This window comes from Cupressus sempervirens, chromosome 3, assembly GCF_028749045.1.
Source record: "Cupressus sempervirens isolate cs-2001-9-10 chromosome 3, ASM2874904v1, whole genome shotgun sequence".
Taxonomy (NCBI): Eukaryota; Viridiplantae; Streptophyta; class Pinopsida; order Cupressales; family Cupressaceae; genus Cupressus; species Cupressus sempervirens.
The window spans coordinates 73,555,493-73,558,388 of NC_143120.1; positions in this window are offsets into that span (position 1 = coordinate 73,555,493).

Here is a 2,896-nt window from a genome sequence, read left to right on the forward strand (position 1 = left end):
TCCCCCTCTAGAATTGGTGGCAAGATAAAGAAAAACATCTAAGTTCCAAGAATACCAAAATAGTACTCTGCTATTATTGTTCTTATCTTTTCAAATCCTTTTCATTAAAAAAATCTAAAATCCTCTAGAACACTGCTCTCTCCTGCATCTTATTAGGATTAGAATTTTTTTTCACTTTAAAAAACTTACCATATTCCAAAGTTCTTCATAGTGCATATCTCCCCTATAGAGATAGTCCTCCTTCCTTAATTGAATCTTTCTAAGTCTCCCTACTAAAGTAGAGATTTTCATGCACTCTTCTCCCTATACATACTTAGGAGATGTTTTTTTTTTCATGCACTCTTCTCCCCCATTGACATCAATGAAAAATGCCTCATTATGTCAATATACTACTCCAAGTCTTCAATCAGCTCAAGTGATGCAGGAGCATCTAGAGGTATAAGGGCAATCCTGTGTCAACCAAAAAAATGTACTTACACTTAGTTTTTATTTCATGTGTTTTCATTTTTGGATACCCATTTGGGTCAAATAAAGGTTCCAACTCTCACAGTTCCACTATTAGTGTTCTAGGATAGAGTATTTGAACACCTTGGGATACGTGTAAATGCAAAAAAAAATAGGAGTATGTAATTAAGCCATCATTTTGGTGAACTAGAAGGTGTAAATTGGTGAGAATATTGTAATTTTAATTTAGAGCATTCTAGAAAAAGAATCAGGTCGAAAGGCCCCACGGTTTGAAAGTTATTGCAATTTTTTAGTTTCTGGAGACCTCCTTTAGCATTTGTTTCATCCACATAACTTGATTATAATTATTTATTGCTGCTACATACTTTTCCTCAACTATACTATGCAAAATACAATCTTATTTCTTGCTTAGCCAAGAAACCAATCTTCCTCCAAGAAAAAATGCTCCATCACTAGTGTTTTTTCTATTATCCATACTACCTTCCCAGTCTACACCAATATATGTACATACAATGAAATCACTCCATCTATCATACCATATTCCATAATCATATGTTCCTTTAAATATCACTAATGTATAATGATATTCCTTAGGATTATCTTGAAATCTAGCTACAATACTAATTGCATTTACTATATCTCATTTGGTGTGAGTCAAATATTGCAAACCTCCAATCATGGATCTATACTTAGTTTTTCTCAACTATAGGTGTCTCATCTTTACTAGATAACTTATGATTGTTAGCATGAATGTTGATGCTATGGGGGGGCATTTTAGAAAAAAATTATGATGTATTTATAACTATGTTTTTCATTGATGACAACATAGTAATAAGTCTATAAAAGATTGACAAAGCAATAGACTGTGATTTTTGTATTAAGAACATTATATTACTTATCTGATGATGTGTAGTTACTGAGTATACTACAATGTGCATTTGTTACATGGGCAAGTGCTTAGAACCTAAATTGATAGTGTACAGAAGATATGATTGATTTATAAAAAACTATATAGAAATATAATATCCAAAAGTAGTTCCCATTGCATGATTGCTACATTTTGTTGCAACTGCAGTGAAGGGTTGTGTAGTGAACTAGAGATAGTTTACTAAATGTTGATGACATTAAAAAGTGCACATGTATGGGATTCGCACATATGAAATTTTATGTACAACTACAAGCTGACAACATTGATTAAAGTAGTATTTCATTTAATTAAGGTATGATAATAAATTGTGAAGCTAATTCTAGGATTTATGATTGAGCATGGTATAAAGAAAAGTTTTTTTGTGTTTTACAAACATGGTGATGAAGTGAAGACTTGCAAACTACTAAGAAATAGAGTAGAGTGATTTACTAATGTGTGGAAGTGACCTGAAGGGTTACTGTTATAGATTACAAAGTTCCAAATCTAATTGCATGATCTAAAGGTGAAGGAGTTTGATGTAGTAGATAGAGGAAGAAGTAAAAGCCTATTACACATCTATTATTTTGAAAGGAATAGTATTGAGGTCAATTGGATAGTGGGTTCATTGATTTGATCCTGAAGTTGTTTGGATAGTGGGTTTAGCTACCTTACACAACTCCTAATAGGGTTGGAATCTCCTAATAGGGATTCAAAGTCACTTAACAGGGACTCTTGTACTAAGTGTTGTAATAGACTCCTAATAGAGTATATCCTCTAATAAGGAGCATTCATATTAGTACATCATATTGTGGGCATCATTCCCACCATGGTTTTACCTTTGATCAAGGGTTTCCTTAGTCAACATATTTGGTGTAATTGTTTATGTGCATCTCTTTATGATTGTTGTTTACTTTGAATGGTCAAGATTGTTTAAGAGGTTAAATTTTTAAATTTTCATATAACTAATTCACCCCCCTCCCCCCCTCTAAGTAGTTATATTGGTGGACTATTGTTTCTAACAATCAGTATTAGAGCCTTAGGTCCTTGAAGAAAAAGTTTAACAACTTTGGGAGATCCATGAAGAATTTTCTTAGAAAGGAAAGTTTGAGATTTGATGCACAAATTACGATATTAGGAAGGATAAAATGAAGACTCATCTCTTGTGCATAGGTCTAGGATATTGGCTTGTAACCAAAGCACCTAAAAACATTGCAAAAGAAGACAATCTTGAAAGTTGTACTGAGGAACAAGGAGACATATTTATGTGCAACATAAGGGCAAGATAAGCAATATTGTTTGCTCTACTAGAATGTGAGTATAGCTAGGTAAAATAACTCAAAACATCCCATGAAATTTGGAAAACCTTAGAAGCTAATTATGAGGGTGATACACATGAAAAAATAGTTAGATTACAAAATCTATATTTCACATCCCAAGATGCTAAGATGATGGAAGATGAATCTGTGAGAACCTATATTGGTAGAATATCTAAGATTGTTGCAGGAAAAACATCTCTTGGTGGAA